Genomic DNA, 27,074 nt, shown 5'->3' on the forward strand with positions numbered 1-27,074 from the left:
TGGACTTTTGGTGCAGTTGAGCTGCGTTTGAGTGTTGCTGGTATTAAAATTAGGAAGTTGGACTGAGGAAGTGTTAAAAAAATATGTATTAATATGTGTATTAGTAATATGCTTAGTACATTCAGAGCCATTCTATTTCATACTGCGTAAATCTGTACAAACTGCAGTTGCTTTCTGACCTTGTATTGTCAGCTAAATCTTGCTTGTGCCTTGGAAATTTATTGAGAAGCAGATGATTTCTGCTTGCGTTAGGAAAATAATGAATAGAACAATACTGCTTATATGAAACTCAGACAAGAAGTTCCGCTGTGCCATGAGAACATACACAGCTGTAGAAGTAATAGATAATTAGGACAAAGCCTGCTTGAAAATATGAACTGCAATCAGCATTTGCTTGTATCTGTTTTAGAAAAGTACCTTGAAAAGTAACAGTGTACAATAGACGCTTGTAAACGGATTAATAGTCACCAAGGCCAGGTTGTTATTCTAAAAGGTTTCTCACAAATCTAGTTATGTCAGCAGAAAATCTGAAGTAACACCAGCTGTAGTACAATGCTTAAAGTTGTGTTTGATTACGTCAGCTTAGAAGGCCATGTCTTGTAAAACAGTATAAGAATGAACTTACTTCCTGTTAGTAGTTAGACAAATCCTTGTATTTGCATGTTTTTGTCTCATTGCTGCAAGTAAATTAAAGTGCCTTAACTGAACCTTATGTGTATTGGTCTTTGAAGTTTTTTCCTTTGACAGATTAGTCCTTCGGACCGGAAACCTTCACTTCGCCTCGGATCAGACAGGCCAGGTGGCTTGAAACCGTACGGGGAAGAAACCATATCGGTTCTTCTTATTTTGAAAAGTCCTCCGACTGAATTGTCGTACAAAAGAGGCCAGCCACTTTCTGATCTGCGACTGAAGGACGGGTTTACTCGAACCAGGTGATCAATCACGAAGGCTCAGGTAAGGTGAATCTACCTTCTTTTTCTGTTTTAGATCAGGGCCTAGATTTGTATTTATTCTGTTAGAGACTTTGTTTATAAGTCAGGGACAGAAAGATTACTGTCTTGTCATAGATCAGAGAAACAGAGCAGGTAGGCAGTCATTCTGAAGAGACTATAAAAATATCCGTGGTACCACGTAAAAATAAGGTGTTACGTAACAATTAAAAGGGTAGAATAAAATGGGTAATAATTGTACAAAAAGGTCCCAAAATCTGCCGTTAACCGAAGACACGAAATACATGCAGTCACAGCGTGCTGATAATATTAAATACTACTCAAAGTGGGTTAATAAATATGAATTTGATGGGAAACCAGAGAAATCCTCGCTTGTCAAACTTGTCAAACAGCTGAAAAACGATTCTAAAGGTCGGGTAAAGAAGCAACGTCAATTAGGAATTCCTCAGGCACACAGGTGGATTGAGGAAGTAAACCGAAGGGAACAAAAGAGTAATAATTCAAAAGCATTGTTCTTAGATAAAGAGGATAATAACTTAGTAATAGCATCAGCCCCTCCGCCTCCCTTACCAGAATATGAGGCAAGTGAACAAGTTAGTCCACCCCTGAGATATCCTGCTATCACTGTAAGTAGAGACACTACAAAAGCAACACCATTTGTTAGAGATCCCGTCGAGACAAGGTCTCAAACATGGGCAGGAAACTCAAAAGGGGACATTGAGTTATATCAAATGGGTAGAAATTCACGATATATGAGTGAAGAAGAAATATGCCCATTTATAGAAGTGCCTAATCCTCAGGCAGGGCAAGAAGGTCAGGACCCAACTATTCTAGTGTATAGACCCTGGACTCCGAAAGACATCCGGAAAGCCACTGAGGGAATTCCCCATCCAAAAGTTAATTTTAGAAAGTTCTTAGAAGATTTGCAAGGAATGAGGCTGAGTTATAATTTAAATGGAGAAGAGGTAGAAAAAGTAGTCAGACAAATTGTGGGACCAGACTGGCTCATGATTAGTGGCGACTGGAATCCCCGTGATATTGCGCTCACGCCCCTTCCACATAGTAGCGCAGAGTTAGACAACAGAGTGAAAGGTCTTACAGACCGAATCTGTGAGAAATGGAAGCCTAGGGCAGACTGGACTTGCATTAATCAATGCATCCAACAAGAAGGTGAGACTGTTGACAGATATTATGCCAGACTGTCAGAATGTTTTAATAACCATTGTGGAATGCATGTTCCTGAAGACCAGATACATGATTCCCCATATGAGCAGCAGTTAAAGAATGCATTTTTGAAAGGCAGTATTGCACCCATAAGCAGTTTTATTACAAAACACATGGTAGATCATTGTACAAGCAGATTACAGTCATTGCTTGAATATGCTAGGCATGCCGAAAGGCATTTTAATAGCAAAAAGAAGAAGAAAGCTCAAGTGTTTTCTGTAGAAGACGGAGCAGAAGTTTATGTAGTACAGTCCGGGAAAAAGGGCAAGAGAAATGCCTAGGGAAACAAACAATCTGATCAACGATCAGAGGACTTTGAAGGGTGAAAGAAAAGGGGTGAATGTTTTAAATGCAGTAAGAAAGGACACTTGGCAAGGGATTGCAAGAAAAACAAGAAGGCAACCACGGAAGATAAGGAGGGTGAGAACTGACTATATGGTAGTCAGGAATCACTAGAAGGGGATAGCAGAGAAAGGACAAATGAGAATGTGATAGAGGGAGTAGAGAATGTGACAGAAGACATAGAGGAGTTGCAAGAAGTCATGGATAGTGAAGAAAATGACATATTGGATTTAGCTTTATTGAGCTTAGAGCCCTATTTAGCAGACACAAAACCAGAAGTCACACTCCTGGTAGAAGGGAGGGAAGTCACATTTTTGTGTGACTCAGGGGCCTCATGGACCCTGATACATCCCTCCAAACTGCCAGAGAACTCAGAGTCACGTGATTACATATTAGTGAAAGCAGCTAATGGACAGCTGTATCAAGAGCCCCTCTCCCATAATATTGTGGTAACTGATCCTGTTTCAGGATTGACCCAGAAAAGCAAAATTGCTGTTTTGCAAAATGCCCAGTAAACCTCTTGGGCAGAGACCTTATGCAGCTATTTGGTACAGCAGTAGTTCCAACCATGCAGGGTATGGAAGCACAGCAGCAAATTGATACCTTTGCAGTGCAATCAGAGGGTAAAACATATTATTGGTACAGCCAGGACTTGGTTACGACTGGTCCAAGGGCGGTGACCGAAGAGTTGATGAACGTAGCCGTCAGCAAGTCCCCCTCCCTTGACATTGATAAACAGCACTTGTTGCACTGTACTCTGTATTATTGTAGCACACCAGGACCTGATAAGGAATATGAGCAGGAATTGTTTAGAAATTGTGCAAACAGATTAGTATTGCGTAATCTGTACTGGGACACATAAGGGAACAGTGTAGCCAGCTGTTCATTGCCCCAGGAGTTCTTTGCACTTTACAAATCTAATCGATTACCACATGTTAGCTTAACTAAGGACAAAAATGTGAAATGGGTAGACTTGGGAGAAAAAGTCACAAGATGGGAGAAACAGACAGAGCAAGAACTATCAGAACAGGGAATACAAATGCTGAAGTTGAATTGGATAACTCAGACCTGCCCAGCTGTACACTTGCAGTCTAGCAAGGACAGTTGATTAGTACTCCTATTGAAGGAGGAAGAGAATGCCTTACAGAATATACCAGAAACTCTCTGGTCAACAGGAAAATCAGATGTAGGACTTATTCGTACAGCGGGACCAGTTACTATTACGCCAAATACGGTGCCAGATCCACACACCCTGTTGAATGATTTAAAACCTCAACAGAAATATTTTTCTGTGGTAGATATCAGCAATGCGTTCTTCTCGATACCGATGCACCCTGACAGCCAGTATTGGTTTGCATTCACATTTCAGGGGAAAAGGTACACATATACGCGACTACCGCAGGGGTATTGCGAAAGTCCAACAATATTCTCACAAGAAATGGCAAGCAACTTGGCGGGATTTACCCCACCAAGAGGTAGTCAGATTTTGCTTTATGTTGATGATATCCTGCTGGCAGCCCCCACCCAGCAAGATTGTAAAGAAGATACCATAGCGCTATTACAATTTTTAGCCACTGATGGACATAAAGTAAACAAAAATAAACTGCAGCTTTGGAAAAAACAAGTCAAATACCTAGGATATTAATATTCAAGGAGGGTAGAACATTAGATGAGGACAGAAAAATAGCGATTTTGCGAGCACCAAAACCCTCTACCAAGAAGGAAATGATGTCCTTCCTGGGTACGACTAATTTTTGTCGGAGCTGGATTCCAAACTATGCCTTGGAATCTGCACCGTTGACTAACCTGATTTATAAAAAGCCTATGGCAGCACAGGATTTGTTACAATGGACACCAGAAGCAGAATCTGCTTTCTGTAAACTGAAACAGTTAATAGCATCCTCATTAGTTTTGGGATTACCAAACTATCATAAACGTTTTTTCCAAACTGTAAATTGTAAGCAAGGTTATATGACATCAGTGTTAACACAGCAGCATGGGGACAAGTAATGCCCTATCGCTTATTATTCATCACAACTGGACCCAGTGGCACAGTCTTTACCTCACTGTGTGCAAGCAGTAGTTGCAGCTGCAATGGCAGTACAGGCTTCAGCCTTAGTAGTGTTGTTCCACCCTCTCACACTGAGAGTGCCTCATGCAGTCGCGATTATTTTACTGCAAGAGAAGGTAGCATATCTTTCCACTGCTAGGCATCTTTCCTGTATGACTATATTGTTGAGCCAACCTCACATGATAACTGAACATTGTACGACTTTGAACCCTTCTACCTTGCTCCCAACCCCTGCAGATGGCACACCACACAGCTGCCTGCAGGTGATTGAGCAAAAGACACTACCTAGAAAAGATCTTACGGATGTTCCCTTGGATGATGCCGAAGTGACATATTACGTGGATGGCTCATGCAAAAGGGGTCCTGCAGGACAGAACCTAGTAGGATATGCAGTAGTTTCTGACACAGACATTATAGAAGCGAAATCTTTACCACACAGTTTATCTGCACAGGCAGCAGAATTGATTGCCTTGACACGGGCATGTACCTTAGCAAAGGGTAAATGTGTAAACATTTTTATTGACAGCCAGTACGCTTTTACTACTGTACATGTTTTTGCGCAACAGTGGAAAAATCAAGGAATGATAACATCGACTGGCAAACCGATTAATCATGCACAGTTTATTTTAGATCTTTTTGAATCTATTCAGTTACCTCAGAAAGTAGCTATTTGTAAATGCACAGCTCATACCAAGCAACAGGACAGGATTTCAAAAGGTATTGTGAGAGCTGATACAGCTGCAAAGCAGGCAGCTTCAGAAGCATTTCTTTTGAATGAAGAATTACAACCCTCTGAGACTTTAGACTTAGAAATGTTAAAAACAATGCAGACACTTACTATGAAAATTGAAAAACAAAGATGGGTAAAATGAGGAGCAATTCTTGAAAAGGGGCTGTACATCTCTAAAGAAAAAAAACGATATTGCCATCTAATTTGTTTAGATATGCAGCTTTGTTAAACCATGGGCAGAGCCATGTCTCAACGGGGGGATGGTACAGCTGGTGAACCGAGTGTTCGCGGCATATGGCTTCTCAAATTACTCTAAAAAATTCTAAAAAATTCTGCGCAGTATGCCACGTTTGTAATAAACATCATGCACAAGGGGCATTAAAGCCCAAGCAAGGGAGTTTTCCTATACCACCGTATCCGTTTAATACTATCTGTATGGATTTCATAGAGTTGAATAAATGTAAAAATAAGAAGTATTGTCTTGTCATTGTAGATATGTTTTCCAGATGGGTGGAAGTCTTTCCGACTAAAAATCCAGATGCTGCAACAGTGGCCAAAGTCCTTGTAAAAGAAATCATCCCTAGATTCGGCATTCCGGAACGGATCTACAGTGACAATGGCATGCACTTCGTGAGTCAGACCATACAACAGCTAAGTAGATTTTTTGGTATTTCTTTAAAGAATCATTGTGCATATCACCTGCAATCAGCAGGGTTAGTAGAGAGGCATAATGGGATTTTAAAGAGTAAGCTAAGAAAGTTAATATCAGAAACACAGAGAAATTGGGTGTACTGTCTGCCCCTGGCACTGTTGAGCATGAGAACTGTTCCAAATGCAAACGGATTGACTCCTTTTGAAAAGTTCTTTGGAAGGGCTTACTATATACCTCAGTGGAAATCACTCATGCCCGCAGACCAGGAAGCTGATAGTACATTAGCAGAGTATATGTGTAAGTTATTAAATTCTAAACATTTGCTGCAGTTAAATTCTGTTTCAGATAAAGAGAGAACCAGACTGTCAGAAGTGACAGTGCCCCCTAGAGCGTGGAACTGGATGATGGTAGTCAACAGAAAGAACTGGACATCTCCAAAGTGGGAAGGTCCATATCAAGTGCTTTTGTCAACACCCACTGCAGTCAAGATAGCTGAACGTGCCTCATGGATCCACCTGACGCACTGTAAACTAGTTAAAAATTTTGAACTGGACAAAAATCTTGTTACATGCCAAGAGTAAAAATGACAGAGTCCGGAAGAAACAGGAATGCAGAACAACCCTTTCCTCAGAAGTATTGCATAATCATCCTGTTAACTGTATTTGTGACATTAATCTTTTTGCTGTGGCTTTTCCTTTTCCCAGCCACACAGACTGAACTGAATAAACGTGAAGCATTACTCATAAACTGGCATCCAAACTTTAACACTTACCAGGCAATTAAATATGTGTATGCTGAGACTTTCAATGTTTCAAATTGCTGGATTTGCACAGCTTTGTCGACAGCATACAGGGGGTTATTAATGACTACAGTCCCTCTAGGGGTCAATGAGACCTGGGAGAACTTGATTTATGATACCTCAACCATTACAGCACAAGATAAAATAGCATTGCACTTGTCTGTTCCACAAAAGGGAACTGTGTGTTTTTATAAAAATGATACTGTTCAGGTGGGTTGGAGCAATTGCAATGTGACTGTTCCTTATAGATGTTATACTAAAGGAAACAAAGTAGATCTTTATTGTAATACAAACTATGATTCATTTCTTGGATTGATGCATAAAACACTTGATGAAGTAAAACATAATTCTGTTCTTTATAAACAGCTGTCTATAATTGATAGAAAAATGTTTCATGCAGGGTGAGTGTACATTCATAGCAAGGTTACTACTAAAGTAGAGGATTGTTATTTTGTGTGTGGCAGAAAGGCATACAAATGGTTACCTGAGAACTGGTCCAGCAGTTGTTTTTTGGGTTACCTGGTTCCGGCCATATGACACTGCAGTCTTGCCTCATGGGAAAATTCGAAATGTCCAAAAAGTCGTCAAGAAACCTGTAAATCCAGTGGGACAAATCGATGCGTGTTGGAAAGACCATCATTCCCTAGGCAAAGGGCTGACACATATGGACTTGAGTGATAGCGTTATATCATGGGCAGGCATATTACCAGCATATGGAGCAGTGAAATTGATTTGGGAGCTGAGAAAACTGTCAAAACTTCTCGAAGTAATGAGCAATGCAACATTTCTGCTCTTGAATTGGTGACTGATGAACTGAATGCTATGAGAACTGTAGTGCTCCAGAACCGCATGGCTCTCGACTTCACCCTAGCGGCGAGAGGTGGTACGTGCACTTTAATCCAAGAAGAATGCTGTTCGTATATTCCTGACCATAAACACGAGATAGACAATCATCTTGAGGTAATTCAGCAAGTGTCGGCCATGACCAAACCAGGCCCAAACCCACTGACGGACTTTTTCCAGAAATGGTTTGGGGGGGTGGGGTATCATCCTAATGAACATCCTGATTGCCATTTGTGTAGGTATGCTCCTACTGGGAGTATGTGTTTGTTGTGGTATCCCCTGCATGAAAAGACTGATTAAAGACCTTATAGACATGTCAGTTTTTGAAACCTTATATCAAAGTACTGAGTTTGAAGAACTGTTAAAAGACTGAAAATGCTTTCATAAGTTTAAACTGAATGACTCTCTTAACTGCAAATCCTGAGTGGATGAGGTTAGGAGAAGAAAACACACTTTTTATGCTTATTTTGAAAGTAGAATAAAAGTATTAATAGGGGGGAAATGTTAGAAAAATATGTATTAATATGTGTATTAGTAATATGCTTAGTGCATTCAGAGCCTAAATGAGTTAACGCATTTATTCTATTTCATACAGCATAAATCTGTACAAACTGCAGTTGCTTTCTGACCTTGTATTGTCAGCTAAATCTTGCTTGTGCCTTGGAAATTTACTGAGAAGCCGATGATTTCTGCTTGCGTTAGGAAAATAATGAATAGAACAATACTGCTTATATGAAACTCAGACAAGAAGTTCCACTGTGCCATGAGAACATACACAGCTGTAGAAGTAATAGATAATTAGGACAAAGCATGCTTGAAAATATGAACTGCAATCAGCATTTGCTTGTATCTGTTTTAGAAAAGTACCTTGAAAAAACACAGTGTACAATAGACGCTTGTAAACAGATTAATAGTCACCAAGGCCAGGTTGTTTTTCTAAAAAGTTTCTCACAAATCTAGTCATGTCAGCAGAAAATCTGAAGTAACACCTGCTGTAGTACAATGCTTAAAGTTGTGTTTGATTACGTCAGCTTAGAAGGCCATGTCTTGTAAAACAGTATAAGAATGAACTTACTTCCTGTTAGTAGTTAGACAAATCCTTGTATTTGCATGTTTTTGTCTCCTTGCTGCAAGTAAATTAAAGTGCCTTAACTGAACCTTACGCGTATTGGTCTTTGAAGTTTTTTCCTTTGACAGGAAGGTAACCTTTTTACAGTTATTGCCACATATTTTGGATATACAGAAAGTTTCACCATTGGAGTTTGGAGGTGTTTGTTTATGTACTTGAAGGTTAGTGTAAGAGTTAGGCTAGGAAAGGGAGAAGGTATGGTGTTGTACATGAGTGATGTTGTTTAGTGTGTGTGTGTGTGTGTGTGTGTGTGTGTGTGTGTGTGTGTGTGTGTGTGTGTGTGTGTGTGTGTGTGTGTGTGTGTGATTGTTGTGTAAAGTGGTAGTGACACAGAAAGGGTTTTTAAGTCAGTTGGTAAAGTACTAACCCTAACACTGACCTTTATCTTAACTCTAACCCTACACCTTACTTAAGAAAAACTCCTTCTGTAACATTAATTCCACCAAGACAATTTGCATGTGATCTTTTGTGATTTTCTGTTTTTTTTTTCTTGTTTTTTTTTTTTTTTTTTTTTTTTTGCAAGCAGCTGTTTTTCTGTGCTTTTACATTTTATCATTGGTCATAAACTCATATTGATATAGGTATAGTTATGCTTAGCTTAGTCCTAATCTAAGCGTTTCATCAGTTTCTCTTGAGTTCAAGAATGCATCAAAATATTTTAACTGTTTCCCATGAGGTAATAATAACAAAAAAAAGTCAGTGAGTCAGTGTATAAGAGAATACTGAGGTATGGTTCCATAGCCATTTGATGCTTTACATAAAGAAATTGATACTAAATGTTATAAGAATTATTTCATGACTGTGATAATATTGTAGAGTATTTGTTTTTGTCACCTTAACTTGCATAGCATGTTGTACACCATATAAACAAAGAAGATAAAGTGATAGAGGAAGTGGAAAAGAAAGATAAGAAAAAAAAAAACAAAGGTTATTGTAAGTTATAAAAAGGAAACATGGATATGAGAAAGAAAACGAGATCTGATATGATGTGATATATATGCAGAGAAGAAAGCCAGGTTAATGAATATAGGAAAATGCAACTACAAAACTATTTGAACAGAATTATGGGGAAAGACACATGGCTATGGTAAATGTCACAATATAAAAATAAGATCACAAAGGGGAATGCAAAAGAGAAGAATAATGACATAAAGTTTAAATAAATAGAAACAGAAGTAAGTGAAGCAATTAGTGTGAAAACTCTAACACCAGCAACACGATGGGCCAATACGTCTGCAAATGGAGGAGTAGCAAATGGAGTGGATTGCATCAGAAGATACACCACAGTGCAAAGCCTGTGTTTATATCATCATATTTCACAAGTCTTTGTGCTTTGCAATTCAGAATAGTCTATACTCGGTTAGTGAGCCCACATACAACCCACATTAGGCAACAGACCTGCTAAACTACTAAACCTCTTGCTGCTAACCTCAGATACTTTACTATTGCTTAACTAATATACCATTTCAGTACCATTCTGACAGAAAACCCCATTTTATTTATACAATTTATTTATATAAAAGCTCACTGCAGCAGGTTTAAAAATATTGAACAAATTGCATGATGGCAGTAAGTCTGAATCAGATTCCTTCCAGCCCAAGATCCTGTGGCTCTATTTGGACTTCATTTCCACAGCATTTGCATATATCTGTATCATTTATCATGCTACTGAAAGAGTGGAAAAACAAATGAAAACTGATGTTGATGTTTTAGTTACAAACCTTCTTACTGACATTTAAGGTGAACAGTTTAGACCGAGTAGCTCCAACACTACCTACACACACACACACACACACACACACACACACACACACACACACACACACACACACATACTGATAATTTGAATGATTTGGAACACTTCCTCCCCTCATTTCTTAAATGAAATAGGTTGAAGATCTAATAGTTAATTCTGACTGAAGATGTAAGACTTCCAATACTATATATACATAATTCTGTACCATCTTAGTTCTCTGATTCAGTCAGTCTTGTCTGGAGTGTACCAATTGCAGCATACAAACGACAGAGCATATCACTTTACACTTAGCATGATGATTTTTTTCTTAAGCTCTAACACTAGAAATTCCTTGTAATAGTCTGTGAACTAGAGCACTAAAATCAAAAAGCTTTCCAATTTCAAAGGTAACCCCATCAAGCTAAATACCCATTTCTGCTCAAATGGATAATCAGCATTTCTTTGTTCAATAAAATAATGATTCAACTAAGTTGAGACATTCATTTCCTTTAAAACCAATGTGAGGAAAGCACTTAGTGGCAAAGGTATGCATTCATGCAATCAGAAATCAAAATGCCAAGTGAAAATATATTAATATTCATCTCTCTCTTAATTAAAAGTCTTGTATTGATTTTTATCATAAAAACATCTGAATTAGAAAAATTACAAAGTAATTTATTTTATGCCACAGGGCTAACAAGTATGAGTTGCAATTCTTTTCAGTTCATTGATATCCAAGTTTATTACTCACTACAGCTGTTTGCTATAAATTTCACACATTTTAAAAAAAGATACTGTAATTTTATAATTGCCATGCCATTGATATAGATTGCATTTCTGCACCTGTGCAAATTATTATGTCTGACTCAGAATATCAGAAAAGAATATGCCAGACTTGTCTGTTAGTATGTCAACAAAAACGAAGCACTTAAAATCTGACCTGCATTACAAGAATCATTCGTATCACTATTATTTTGCAATGTAGTTAGGTGGTCTGGTAGATAATGTAAATGACACTAATAGACTGCTGTTTCTGACAAATTATTTTTACATTTATGAAGAAAACAACATCTGAGGACTTTTGGTTTCTTTATCTGTCGAAAAGAACTTCCACTTTAAACTCATGTTATACAGGAGAATGACATAACTTTCTGAATTTCTGTTGAGAATTATTTCAAGAGTCCGCAAAGCAAAATATAGCCAATGTTTAAAAAGACATATGATTATTAAAGATAATGTTGTAATGACACTGAATTTAGAATGACACATTCAGCTATAAGGTGTTGCCAGTAGGTCTAATGATACAGTTTCATTTAATTACAAGCTATGTTATAGCCATTGCTTGCACAATGGAGTCTTACTATGAGAAGTTTGTCAGTACAATGGCATGTTTATACAGCATGATGCCGACAGAGTTTATAGTCATTTAGAAGAAAATTCAATCATAGCAATAGAACAAAAGTGTAATAAAAGAAAGTCATATGGAACAAATGATCATTTCTTGTTAAATAAAATCATAATGGAGAACTGTAAAAAGGGGAAGAGTCTTAAGTATGGCATTGATAGAGTGCAAAAAAGCATTTGATAGCATCCCACATTCATGGATAAAGGAGTGCTTACAGATGTATAAGATACACCCTATTTTGATCAATTATAGTACTGTGACCATGAAACAGTAGCAAACCACTTTGCAGCTAAGCCACGATAAAGGGCAAATTATTATCTCAGGGATAAAAATTCATATGGGGATATTCCAGAGTAACTCCTTGTCATGACTGCTCTATTGTCTTGACGTTAATCCATTAAGTTGTCTTGTTACAGGTTGGCTCATAGACAGATACAAAGTGTAAAGACTTCTCATCTCCTTTTTGTGGATGATTCAAAACTGTACAGTTCATGAGATGAAAAAAGCATAACTGGGTATATTCAAAACTTTCTCAGATAATTTAAGAATGTTGTTTGCTCTTGATAAATGTGCAAAAGCAGCATTTAATGCAGGAACGCTGCAGCACCAAGAGAATATCAGTCTGGGACTGGAGTTTGATATAACAGATTTTGATCAGGAGGGAGTGTATAAATATTTTGGAAATGATGAAAGATTGATAATAAAACATGAACAAATGTGAACAAAGCTCAGTAAGGAATATTTTATAAGACTAAAATTAAAACTAAAAACAGCCTTGACACTTAAGTAAAATAAAGTCCAAGCTATAAACCAATTTGCTCTTCCTATTCTAACTTACAGTTTTGGGCTGACATGTATTAGATCAGTTGGACAGGAAACCAAGAAAAATGCTTCACACTTATCAAATGTTACATAAAAATCAGTGTATACAAAGATTATATATTCCTTGTTCTGAGGAGGTATGCACCTCCTCAAAATTTATTACATGTGAAGATCTGCAATGGTAAGACAGCATACATATTTGCTGACCTCTCCAGATCCAAAAATAGTGAAAGTTCTGAAACATGAAGAGAACAAATCTAAGATGGCTTCCCTGCTTTAGCAGAAGCCTTTTTTGAGTCACATGGGAATGAAACCAAACCAGTAGTCAAAAATCAGGTAGCAATTGAATGTGACAAAAACAAACAAAAGAATCTAAGAAGAAGGATCAGATAGGGAGGCAGGATGTGGAAAATAGACATAACTATAATTGGAACTATAGAAAACTCCTTACACAGCCCTATGTCTATCAGGATCTGGTACAAAAGTGCTTAAGGAGAGGTAAATTTAAAGTAAAAGATAAAAGGTTAATACTAGCAGCCCAGGATAGTGGACTATGTACACTTCACCTTACAAAGTCCATTGAACATGTGGGACAGAAAGATAAATGCAGGTTTTATAAAACAGAACTGGAAACAGTCGCTCATCTTGTTGCTGGGTGTGGTACACTGATGGCAGAGGGCCTGTATACTAAAAGGCATTATAATGTGGCAAGAACGTTGCATTGGTGATTTTGAAAACAGTACAATATTGAAGTAGCTGAGAAGCATAAGAAACATGAACCACAAAGCATTATTTCAAATGATGAAATTTATATCACATTGGATTACCCTTAAACAACCATTCAAAAATAGACATGAGAAAACTAGATAAAGTAGCCCATGAAAAGAAGGCAAAAGTAGCACTGATCATTGAAATTGCTACACTGAGTGAGTACAGTTCTTACGTACAGACAGACAAAAAGTCAAAAAATGCCAAGATTTGTAGGCAGAAACAAGTGTGATGTGGAAGGATACCCAAACAGTTCCAATAGTAGTTTGAACAATGGGACTCATAAAAAAGGATTTACAGTCTTAATTAGATATCATACCAGTACATGTAACTCCATATGAGTTACAGAAGAGTCAATTCTGGGCACATTGTGGGTGCTGCGAAGAGAACTTCTGGCTGACATCAAAGATTGAAATAATACTAATTTCACAATCTTTAGTCATACTTTGAGTGAGAAATGGGGACCATCCCTGTCAAGGTATTAGAAACACAAAACACTTGGAGAAATTAAGACGAATGAACAAGGATGATAAAGCCTTATTCCAACAGCTTGCTTATATGTGGAAAGAAAATTTAAAAGTGCTTGTATTGCCCAAGGAAATAAATAAATAAAGTGTGTGAATAACAGGATTGGTATAATTGCAGTTTTATAACATTTTGACTGAAATAAGAAATTGAAATGTAATAGTAAGCTGAGCCTTAATAAAACACAATTCATGTAGGAGTGAGTTAGTGCATTTTTCTTGAAACAGACTAGGTTGAACTCTGTACTACATAAAGCTGCTTGGGGTATAGTAAGAGCAATGCAGACCTAGAAAGAATATCTTGTGTTCTGGTTACAGGCAAAAGAATGACTAGAAAAATAGCAAGAGCAAAATGTAAATAATTAGGGAAAACAAAGTCTCTGTTTATTAAATTTTATTACTACAAACTGCTCAAAGGGCAGAGAATTCAACTTGACTGATGGAACTGAAAAGCAAACAGTGTCATCTCAATAATTATACTAATAAAAATGATATTATAAGAGAACTAATACAGTCACAGCCAGATAATGGTCAAATGGGTCTTAGGAAGGGTAGTGGACCAACCCCCCCAAACCACACACACACACACACACACACACACACACACACACACACACACACACACACACACAGGCACACACATGTGTGCACACACAGTATCTGATGCCAAGTGAAACAGACTTTATTCTGTTGTGCATATAACTCTGAACTGAACAGATTCCATTATTTTGCTGTACTCTTGCTTTGTAACTCCAAACACCTGCTGTTTCTTTGAATTCTCACATCTCTGTTCATACTTGCTCCTATTTCACTGGCAGAAAGCAGCAGGGAGTGGGGTCATACCTCTCAACTTAACATCTAATTTGCATATATAATTATAACCCACACTCCGGTGGAATTGTGGGATACCAAATTTCAAACAAACTGAAGAACAAACAACTAAAATATAGCACCAGAGTCCTCCTGCAGCCATTCCAATGTCCCATTACCTGGCTACCATAAACACTAATGTATGCATTCTGCTTTACTTCTACAATGATTTGGATTTTATTTTTAAATTTTACAGCACAACAATGCAGACATCTGGTAAACAAAGATATACTGTCTCACAATGAAAATAGGCAGCATTAAAACTTCTCTGCCCTTGAAACTCACATTCACTGAAACAGCATTGAAACCGAAACCACATCAAAAGAAAATGCATCTGGTTGAGTAGTGGATAAAAATTACATTTGGGCTGTTTTCAAACCATTGCCCCCTTCCACACAAAACAAGAAACATACTTGTGTTCTTTTCTTTGATACACCTTCCTGACTTTATTCAAATTATATTTCTTGTATACTACAACACACTTGTTAAACAATACTAACAATTATACCAGACAAAAAAGTAATCACTGTCAAATTGTTCTACATGTTGACTATGAGCAGGTACAATGATTTCAACTTCAATTTCCAAGTGTTTTGTTTTGTAGCGCGCTGCTTGGGTGTCTGCTTTGTCTATGTGAGACTGGAATTGTAGTGAGTGTGGTTTCCTTCTCTTCCTGACTGGTTACTCCAGTACTGAGTTGAGAGAGCTTAGCCTCCAGTTTGGCTATATGGTTGCATCTCTCACATGTGTTGGAATTTGTTGGGAGGAGGAGGAGAGTATTCAAGCTACTCTAAGCTTTAATTTATTTCCTAAAAATTCTCCTAAAGAATTTCCCAATGTCCACTAAAGCTCAAGTAACTGTAACCTTACTCAAACAGTTCTGAAGCAGTATTTATATAGCACAACAAAATGTAACTGCTGCTGTACACAAGCAGAGTACTTATGCAGTTAATACCTTCACATGAAGCATCTAAATTACTACACATCTTATAAAATAACACACCTATATTCCATGACCACAACAGCATATACTTCTTACTTACTTGGTAACAAATTAATAACCAATTCTTTCTTCAGTTTCCACATCAATGTAAAAAACTTCAGCTCAGCTTATCAGCCTTAACAATACCATCTGCCTTTAACTACACTGCATAGTACAAAAGTTGCTATTAAATCAATACCTTCACACATGGGTGCCATTAATACTCTCTAAAACATATTCCACCAGTTTACTGAAACCACATCATGTACACAGATTATCTTTGTACTTGGACTACAGTTCAGCTACAAACAATCATACAATATTCTTTGAACCTGAGTCAGGATTCTTCCCACCAAAGCACAGTTAGTAAATTTGCAATAACGTCATTCCTTCCATCCTCATTATTTGCTTATTAATGACTGGAATTACTTAAATTACTGATTTATTTTCTTTTAACTACAACATGGCTGAAAAAGAATCATGTCCTTAGTCCACTAACCAGTAAAATAAATACATCAAAATAAAAACATGCTTTCCACAAGGAGCAAGAGTACTGCATACTACCACTAGGACTATAATGAAGTGGGGGTAGGGAAATAATGGAAAGACAACTACTTTTCAGAAATTTAAACAAGCTAGCAAGCTCAGTGTTTAAATATAGTACCGTTCATGGTTTAAATATGGCACCTTTCCAAGCCCTCAGCTATCTGGATGGAAACAGCAAGGCAACAGATATTCTACAAGAAACACTACAGAAACTTAACTGTCTGTATAAGAAGTATGTTTGGGAAATTAACAGTCTCCTTAAAAGGGAAAAGCTGCTGTGTTCTCGCCTGCACATTACTGCTTCACAACCAGAGAGGAAAGCATGTCTGCATATTTTTACAGTCAAATTAGTAAAATCAGCGAAAAATGTTAACCCTTTTGCAGGAAGCTCAAAATATGAACAGGACAATAAAGTAAGAAAAATAATTTCAAACTCATTCTATATAGATGTTTAACAGTTTAAGACTAAGGCTTTTGTAATTCACCTTTCCTACAACAGCAAACCTTTGCTAGCAAAACAAAACCCACCCGAGTTGCTGAAAAAATGCACTTTTTTCTTTTAGACTTACCGCCATAAAATGTAATCCATTAGGGTTGCTGGTTGGACCTACGTTTTTCCTGGTTTCACTTGTTTGGTAATCCATTAGGGGTTGCCTTGCTTGCTGCTGTAAGCTCTTGAGCTCAATTCCGACTGGCTGGTAGCCGTATGGTTGGGAGGTCTGAGTGGGGTATGAGCAAAGTAGGAATCTTTTTTGTGTGTGTGTTTGTGTTTTTTTAATACTTATAATTACAGTATATGGTCACAGGAAAACTCTTTGTTTTTTTTTTTTGTTTTTTTCTTTTAATTCTTAAAGCAACAGTACATGGTCCCTAACTAAAGTAAGAAAGCTTTTATTGTTTTACTTATTTATTTTTAATGTATTATTATGGTGAGCCCCCGCCACACCAACATGAGGGTCTAGACAGCTGCCTATGTCACCTAGTGCTGGATCCAGTCCTGAATGATGTAAATGCACTTGACACTTGTAGGAAAAGCACAAAAACACAACTAGCGCTATTAACTTTCAAAAGATAATCTTCATGCTGAACACGATACTCCTTAGGATTCATGAAGTTTACCACTAAGTGTCTACTTAATCTACACTTTATGTATTCAAGAACATTCCTACCAGTGGTAACCTTTATGAAGTCCAAGATTTATGTCTGCAGGAAATATGTTACATAGAAATACAAAATGGAGATAATAAAAGAACTGAGATAACTTTGAATGGATTTCTAGATATAAAACCTCAGTACATTACCACATCTCCTATACAAAAATTCTTAATTAAATCTTTACCTCCCATGGCATAAGGGAAAACGGTAGGATAAGGACTATTACAAAATAGTTTGGGCAAAAAAGGTAGGAAAATGTCAAAATGCTGAAAATATAGCTGCTATATTGCTATCCAGAAGAAAAGTAGAATATGGTAGCAATATCTTTTCTCTGCCTAATACACAAAGAAAATGTCACGTGTGGTCTTTTTGTAACCAGCATAACAGCTTCAGCAATGAGACAGATTGTCATTGCATGATAAAGTGCAAATATAGTAACAAGACTCCACAGAAAGGATGTCAAGTCATGAGGTTTGCTAATAAGCCAATTTGTCCAGGGGCATCTTCAGAGGAGGTAAGATAGAAATAGTAGTGGGAATTAAGAGGGTAGAGTAAGTAAGGTGGGGGGATGAAAGGGTTAAATAGGATTGAGGGATGATTTGGAGGAAGTAAGGTAAGGGTAGGGAGGGGTTTAATGGGTTTTATGCAAGTCTAGCTGGGTACCTAAGGAATCACATTTTGGCCTGCCCATCTTCTCCACCCTACCCAGACTTCTAATATAACCACAATCCCCCACTATTCCACCAAAATATGGAGGAATGGTGAATAGCAAGTTCACACCAAAATGTCATTCTTTACCCAGTTACACTTGCTAAAAACCCATTAAGCCCCTCCCTATCCTTACCTTACTTACTCCCAATAATCCCTCAATTCCATTTAACCCCTTCACCCCCCACCCTACTTCTCCTACCCTCTTAATCCCCAGTACTATTTCTATCTAACCCCCACCTGAAGATGTCCTTTGACAAATTGGTATTTTACCAAACCTCATTTGTTCCGGTCCCTTCAATAAACACACATAACACCAAATGACATTTGACGACCTTTATTAAACTTCCAAAAATATAACTACATGAACCAATATTATTTATTAATCACAACTTAAACATAGTATAGTAGGTATTAATCATAGCCTTGGCACCCAAGTAACTGTTAACTAGGCAGTGTGAACTTGCTCACCCTGACCTAATAAGCAGCGTCCATACCTTGACTTGCTTATTTTACTAGTGAAGCAGCATCCCATCGCTCACTTCCTTTACCAGTTATTGAATTACACATCCACCTAAATAAGCAGCATCCTTACCCCCACTCAAGAAACTTTACTGTAGCTATTATGACAAGGAAAAAAAAGAACAGATATGTACTATCCAGGTCAGTTTTGTCCTAAACAAATAGTATTTATCAGTTCTGAAAGATCTGGACAGTAAGCTATAGATGTGTAGTAAAAACTAATACTAAGTGACTGTGTCATTAGTACAGAACAGGAAGAGGTTACATTTATGTGCAACTAACACACGAACCTTAACTATATAAGCAGGCAGCAACTATTAAACAAATAGTAATGCTAGTATTTGTGCGTGTGCTTTTGTATGTATGCGTGTGTGTTTATGTGTGCATATATAAATATGTATATATAAAAATATATGTGTGTGTGTGTGTGTGTGTGTGTGTGTGTGTGTGTGTGTGTGTGTGTATAAATATATATTATATATGGATAGCTATTTAGACTGATAAGGCATTGAAATAAATTTTTTCTGTCAGGAATTGAGAAATAGCTTCCTGGCATACAATTGATAAAGATGATGCGAAGGTTTTTTTTTAAATAGACTTAATATAGAAGATTTTGGAATTGCTATACTTGGTTTCTGCATGACTTGAGGTACTTATAAGGAATGTCACATGGACATCCTATCCTAAATGATGTGAGACTTATGAAGTTGCCATTTCTAATATTTTACATGAACAACATAATGCCATGTTGGTGATAAAACAATACACATGAGGTGCACAAGACAGTCAAGACAATTTAGCAGTTCATTTACAGTCATTAACAATTGATAATTCTGGAACATAAGGGGAGTTGGGATAATGGTTAAGGTTTTCATCTCATACACAAAAGGGAGAAGATTTAACTCTGGCCATGTGTTATTAACTAGGCTTAAAATGACTCTTCAGGACAGATAACCTACTATTCGCCAATAAACCTGTAAGGCAAAATGAAAACAATGCTCACTTGAGTGCATGAAGGAGTGGACTGTCTATTTTTTTGTTAAAATGAAGATGGTGCACAGGACATATTTTAAAAGAAGCCACTAACAGATGCCAGGCAGTAGATGCTGAAGATTAAGGCTGTGAAATTCAGCCCTTATAATACAAGGTTTGATTCCCTCAGCTGTCATTTGCCCACTATGTAGTCTTGAGCAAGCCACTTAACATGAAATTGCTTCTGGGCCCCCTTGAAAAATGGGCCATGTGTTACATCAGGCTTATCTGCTTAACAAATGGATATTATTATTAAATGATAGAACCTTTCAGTTGCAGTTGACATCAGCTGAGCAAAGCTATAGTAAAATGAAAATAATCTTAGAACAATTTGCACTGTAGGGTGAAACGTTTTATTTTAATTATGAAAGGTGGGAAAGAAAAGTACTGTGGAAAGATGACCAGTTCTTATACATCATGATGTTTCTAATGTTATGCTGCAGCAAAGATTACAATATATCTAACTTTTTAAACAGCTTTGGAAGCATTTTTTGAAGGGCATGAACTCTTTCTCTTGTGCAACATTGGCAACGGCTATATTGAAAGAGCTAGCTGAAATGATTGTTACTGATGGTGAAGAAATAAAATGCAGTAACTTTTCAAAGACATTTGATCTTGCAAGTATTGTGGAAATCGAAAAAGCAAGAGAACAATAAGTTTATCAAGGCAGAGGCAAACCACTCCGTGGTTAGAGATGGCTAGAAAGGTCTACCTTTTTGGCTTCCCTCCACATGTTCACATCTCCATATTACTAAAGTAAGTTGTCTGGGTATGGAAGAGAGACAAACCATGATTGCTTGAGACCACTGATCCCTGATTTTAAGACCTTCTGCTTTCCCTAACGTTATGTGACTGTGGAGTTTGTTTATATAAGTTTGAGGGGTTCAGGGAGCTTGCTTCTTAAAAAAAATACTTGTTTGAGGTGCTTGATTTCATTCCATGTTAATAGAAGGTGCTGTAATGAGAACATTGTTGATACAAATTTTTGGGAGATTAACAACTTATACAACCACTAAATGTTGATCAGTAAAAAATAACCAAAATGTACCCCCGAAAAAATATAGCTCCTAAAAGGAGTGAAAAAAAATCAACAATAGCTTTTTACCATCCACACCCCCAGCTACTTATATATATATCAAATCCAAGATCACATAACAGTCAGGAAAGGGTATATTCCCCTATCCCTACAGTATCATGACCTCATGGTGAAAAAAACATATTTCTTAAGCTCATGTTTAATCAATTATACAGACTTTTTACCAATTAATGAAAACTATATCAAAGGAGCATTCTGTCCCCAAGTTTTCATCGTAGAAACTTATCTATTTATTGACTGAAAAGGTAGACTGGCTAAGTTGTCATAAAATATACACACTAGACAATGATGCAAGTACACAGAGAATGAAACTCTGTTATGGATAGTGAAATCAATGGAAGTACAATTTATTTCTTCCCCAGCAAATGTTACTAAAAGGATTTGTTTGAAATGAACACTTGATAGTCTCTCAATATCCAGGATTCACACTATTATAACTCATTCACATCTGCCAAATACTTAATAAGGTGAGAAATTCCTGTCTGCTGTCAGACTGTATAAATTTGCCTGGAACTCTGAGAGTCAAATATAAGGAAAATATTTTAAAATAAGCATGTAACACAGCATTTTACCTTATTCATTCAGTTCAAATACTTTTCTTATATGTAAGCTGCTTAATCATGGCATTGCATACTGCAAATTCAGTGCCACATTAAGCTGTATTCTAATTATTGCAGTGTGTGTGTGTGTGTGTGTGTGTGTGTGTGTGTGTGTGCGTGTGTGTGCGTCTGTGTGTGCATGTGTGTCTATGTGTGTGGTTTGCCTAAATGCTCTAAATACAAGTTAGTACAGCAGGCATGGAGGGGAATCCAGCATTGCAGATGTTGTTGATGTGAAGGAATTAAATTAAGGTATTATTAGTGCAATATAAATATATATTTCTCTCAGCAGTGATGCACTATATTAACGAAAATGATAACAAATAGATAAAAAATATCTGACAGGCTATATATAGGCCTGCAAATATGCGTTCTGTACATTTTGGTAAGCACTCTACCAGTCATTGCCATGATTCTTATACATGGATCTTAGTAATGAACAATGACATACAGAGGACTGATGGCTCCTGAAAAAAACACAGACATACAGCAATCAGTGGTGTACTAGACACAGTGGTAGTCCACCGAGGGGGAACTGCTTTGTATCGTTATAGTACTACACAGTGCAGCAATGAGAATTATTACAGCTTACCAGGCTGCTTTTTCCAGTTGTCTTGTGCTCCACCATTGGAGCTAAATATGACTCATAAAACTCTCTGTCATTAGACATAACAGTGGGGCATGGGTCATTGCTGTAATGACATGACCTAGTGCTATAGGAGATCTGACTGGCATGGACTCAGCAGGATGATAGTATGATATTGGGAAAAAGTGTGATACTGATAGCAAGGTTGTGTAAACCACAGAGAACTCTACTGCTAGTAAAGAGTTTCCTAAAATTCAATATATACACATATATATATATATATATATATATATATATATATATATATATATATATATATTAATTAATAGCTAATGTGCTGTTCATCTCAGACATAAATGTTAATATCTTCACCTCTGCTGCGCAAAGTACAAGGTTCAATCCTGACCTTTAGACAATGCTTGTATGGAGTTGGCATGTTCTCTCTGGGTCGCTGTGGGGGTTCCTTCCACCTCCCAAAAACATGCTGATCACTTCCACCTGAAATTCAGCCTAGAATGCAGCTGTAGATAGCAGCACTGACTCTGAATTGTGCCTTGTAGGGGGAAGAGCTGTATAGGCTAACTGCTTTGGGCATCAACTGTGGTGTGCACTATCCTCAAAATAGGATAACATGGAAAACAGACTGAGTGCCATGTTATGGCTAACCACTCAATGGTGTAAATATTAGTTCTAGGTGATTTGATCGTATTGACTAATGTCACCAAATGGACATGTGATTTGTCGGTGATAAGCAGGATGAGAACCAGCCTACTCTGACCAATACTAGGGACCCATTCTAATGTTGGGAGGGGTGTATGTAGCCTAGCTAGCCAGTTTGTGCCTGCCATAAAGCTCAGCAGCCCAGGTTCAATAAGCTGCTGGCCAGTCAATGTGCGTTTGCCCAGTATGAGTTATCTGGAATAGTTTGGTTGTGTGAATGCTGGCCATAAAACTAACCAAACTGCCAAGTATGAAATAAGAATTGCTACACTCAAAGTAGATTTACTGACATGATGCAGCCTGGAAGTAAATAACATGATGGTAAGAATAAGGCTGGACATCCCATGTATATAGCATCCAAGATGGAAGAGCAGTAAAGTGAAGCCACTTGGTTTGGAATCCAGAGTCCATTACACACTAGGAGGATAAGCAAGAAATGGTGTGAGAATTGTGGTGAGTGACACTTCAGAAGACATTGAGGCATTTTATCAGAATTAGTGATAGACTCATGTCAATTAGACTACAGTATAAGGCTAGGGAACTATTCATAATTTCATCCTATGCCCCACAGGAGGACTGTGATAATAAAAAAAGAGTGCATTTGGACAGCAATTTAAGGAAAATGAAGTCAGGGAAAGCAGCAGAGTCAGATGGAGTCAGAGCAGATATGATCAAAATGCTGGGTGAGGCAGGGAAGAAATGGCTCCAGATGATATTTATAGCAGTATGGAGAGAAATGTGTGCTCCAGATGAATGGAGAATAAGCATTCTTGTATCATTGTACAAGAAAAAAGGGGGCATTCACAACTGTGGGCAGTAGAGAGGTATGAAACTGTTATCACACTTCATGAAAGTTCTGAAAAGCGTGACTGATAAATGAATATGCAAGGTAGTAGAAAGTACAATGGTAGATGATTAGTTCAGGTTTAGATCAGGATGCAGCAAAATGGATTAGATGTTTGCAGTGAGACAGATAGTTAAGAAGAAGCTAAAGATAAGGAAAAAGTCCAACTGGGCATTCCTAGACTTACATAAAGCATGTGCTAAGGTCACAAGAAAGCTGATATGGGCAGTCCTACAGTGGTTCAAAGTCCCAGAAACATTAGCAGAATTAGTGCAGGTTATGTACAAAGACCCAATGACTCAAGTATGAAGACCGTTCAGTCTGACAGAGAGATTCCCAGTGGGATTGGGTATGCATCAGAGTTCAGCTTGTTGCCCACTGTTGTCCATACTGGTGATGGACTACATCAGTGAACAGGTTGGGGGGGGCAGATCAACAAAGTTGCTGTATGCAGATGATGTGGCATTATAGGCAGGCACTGAGTGAGAACTTCATCAAAGGGTAGGGGAATGGAATGGAATGGAATGAAAACTGAAGGCATATGGGATGAAACTGAGTACAGATAAGACAGTTGTAATAGCAACAAATCTGGGAACTCAGAAGACGCTGAAAATTGAGATAGAAGGTGAAATAGTGGAACAGGATCGCATCTTCAAGTATCTGTGAGGAGTGGTGCAGAAAAAAGGAAGTCTGGATAAGGTGGTCAAAGTTTGAATCAGAGGGATTGCATCAAATTGGCACATAATGGTAGGGGGTCATGTATGACAGGTGTGTGCCAAAGAAGTTAAAAATGAAGTTATATATAATAGTGGTGTGACAAGTACTACTATATGGTACAGAAATATGGGAAGTAAATCCAGAGCATTTGAGGAGGCTAGAGGCTGGCTGCTGTGCATTCCCTGGCTCTTAGCGTTTCGCTGTGTCCTACGCTTGTGATCCAGCCCATCCTGCTCTACTCTACTGAAATTTTCTCCCTACTCGAAGGCCACAATAAAGAAACCTCAACCAAGGACATTCTTATCAAGTTTTAAAACTCCCTTCGTCTCCCAGCAAGGAACTTGTCTTGGAACTTGTGATCCAGCCCATCCTGCTCTACTCTACTGAATTTTGCTCCCTACTCGAAGGCCACAATAAAGAAACCTCAACCAAGGACATTCTTATCAAGTTTTAAAACTCCCTTCATCTCCCAGCAAGGAACTTGTCTTGGAACTTGTGATCCAGTCCATCCTGCTCTACTCTACTGAATTTTGCTCCCTACTCGAAGGCCACAATAAAGAAACCTCAACCAAGGACATTCTTATCAAGTTTTAAAACTCCCTTCGTCTCCCAGCAAGGAACGTGTCTTGGAAGTATGCGTTAATCCTAACCTTATAATACTTCAGGTAGTAGATACCTACTGGTAGGTTGCAGTGTGCCTCCCTGCCAGGTTAGCCTGCAGCCAATACTCCCCTATCCACCCCTTTGGTGTACTGTGAACAACCCTCCCCTCCCTATCTATTTGTATACTTTCACTATTCTCACTTTCAGCTGCCTCCCTCTTACTGATACTACGACTGTGTTGCTTCTAGCTAACTGCCCACCAGCTGGCACTCCACAATCTTCCTACTGTCTCCCATACTCCTGCCACTCTCCTCCTCATCTCACCTACCTTGCTCCATTGCTCCTCTTCTGCAACCTTCTCCCTTACTATCTCTCATTGGACTGCCTATCCACATTTTATCTTCCACTTAGTTAACACCCATCTCAATCCTTCACATAACCTACTATCCTCTCCAACTGTAATCCCTCCAAATTCATACCCATATCTGTACTTCTCTGACTATCTTTCAACCTACTACACATCTCAGCAAACTTACCTTCTGCTCCCTCTCTTTTCTGATTGTTTTTTACCACTCTTTCTCCTTCTCTGGGCTCTTCCCGCTCCGTTCGCCCTACGGGCTCACTCCGCTCCCCTACCCTGCCCCCAATTCCCACCCGTCCCCAGTAGTCCTACTTTTATACCTCATGTTGACACACCCCTAACCAATCAGGTATAATCCCCTCTTTTGCCAACCCCTCCCTCTCATCTCATACCACACCCAGCTTTCTCAGAACCCTCCTCCACACTACCTCTTAAAGTCTTAACACTACTTTCCTTTCTTCTTCCTTCTATTTTTCTTTATCTCTGTCAATTTCCCTAACTTACACTATGTGCACATTATCTCTTCCAATATACTTTCAAATAACTATCTGTTTAACACTCTTACCTCCTCTTGTGATTACTCATCTCCTAACCTCCTATGAACACCCACTCCCCTCTACTCTTGTGCTTCCCTCTAAGCACACCTCTACACCTAACTCACCTTTTACACCAACCACCTTAAATCTTACTACCAAACCTAACTACGTATCTACCAAACACCACAAACTTGCTTACCCTAAGCTAAGTAAACAAAAAATAAAAAATATATTGACATCCTACATAAACAGTCCCAGCTCCAATATTTCTTATTGCTCCAATCACTATTGGATGGGGACATTCACCCTAACCCTGGCCCAAATAGCACAAACACTAATAGTTACATTAAACAAGACAAAGCTTTTCCTATATCATCAAACACTTATACCAACTCTCTCACCATAGCTCATCTTAATATAAGTAGCATTTGTAACAAAATCTCTCAACTCCATGCCCTTTTAGATGTTCACCATTTTGATATCTTATGTTTATCAGAAACTTGGCTAAAACCTACCATTAAGGATAATGAAATTACCCCTCCCGGGTATAATATCTTTAGACTGGACTGTAAAACCAAAAAGGGAGGTGGAGTAGCAATTCTGTACAAAGCACAACTACAAATTAGTATAATAAATCTTAACCTTACTCATGACAATAATGCAGAAGTAATCAGCTCAAAACTTCAAATCAACCCTAATAAAGCTATTAACATAATTTGTGTATATCTCCCCCCAGGAAATAACACTAACACTCTAGAGTGCATCCTTAGCTTGCTGTCAAACAACCTCCCCCAAGAAAAACTAGTTCTAGGTGACTTTAACATTGATTGGAATTCTTTTAATAGTATAAACCCTACATCCCACATGAACCTATACTGCTTCTCTCAACTCATTAACTGTCCAACCAGAATTGATAAATCCAACAACCATGAATCTATCCTAGACTGGATTCTGATTAATACCCCCCAACAAACCTACCAGTCCGGTACCCTTCCAGATGATCTAAGCGACCATTTTTTAACTTATGTCATTAGACACAAAATCAACCTAACCTTACCTGCCACACTTAGAACACTAAGAACCAACTTGTACTTCAACAGATCTTAATTGCTTATAAGATTCTATATCAGCCAACCAACACACCAATACTTTCTAGCCTTATTTCTCCATACAACAACCTGCAACAACTACGTTCCTCAAATA

The 27,074-nt window shown here is 38.0% G+C and overlaps 1 protein-coding gene across 3 annotated transcripts in view; it reads right to left on the reverse strand.

Moving 5' to 3' along the window:
- Positions 1-27,074, reverse strand: part of DGKI (diacylglycerol kinase iota) — a 5,490,864-nt gene that overhangs the window by 1,125,810 nt on the left and 4,337,980 nt on the right. The gene's annotated exons all lie outside the window — the stretch shown is intronic.

The sequence above is a fragment of the Protopterus annectens genome, chromosome 11.part0 (genome assembly GCF_019279795.1).
Source record: "Protopterus annectens isolate FY-2018-M chromosome 11.part0, PAN1.0, whole genome shotgun sequence".
NCBI lineage: Eukaryota > Metazoa > Chordata > Ceratodontiformes > Protopteridae > Protopterus > Protopterus annectens.